Source organism: Sinocyclocheilus anshuiensis, unplaced genomic scaffold (assembly GCF_001515605.1).
Source record: "Sinocyclocheilus anshuiensis isolate Anshui unplaced genomic scaffold, SAMN03320099.WGS_v1.1 scaffold953, whole genome shotgun sequence".
Lineage (NCBI taxonomy): Eukaryota > Metazoa > Chordata > Actinopteri > Cypriniformes > Cyprinidae > Sinocyclocheilus > Sinocyclocheilus anshuiensis.
In genome coordinates, this window is record NW_015555760.1 from 61934 (window position 1) to 62142 (window position 209).

General features: G+C 31.1%; 1 protein-coding gene across 1 annotated transcript in view; it reads right to left on the reverse strand.

The window, feature by feature from the left end:
• The window catches only part of LOC107673974 (angio-associated migratory cell protein-like), a 10627-nt gene that overhangs the window by 9923 nt on the left and 495 nt on the right, over positions 1–209 (reverse strand). The gene's annotated exons all lie outside the window — the stretch shown is intronic.

Consider the following 209-nt stretch of genomic DNA (forward strand, 5'->3'; position numbering starts at 1 on the left):
CATATGAACAAGTAATATCGAAAGAATGACATTAAAACATATGGATACATATAAACATATATATGATATAGTAAAGGTTATATAACAAGATTATTTCTGTATTTATTTAACTAATAAACTGAATACAACATTATCTACAGTCGTGTGTCTCTCTCTCACACACACACACACACACACACACACACACACACACACACACACACACACAC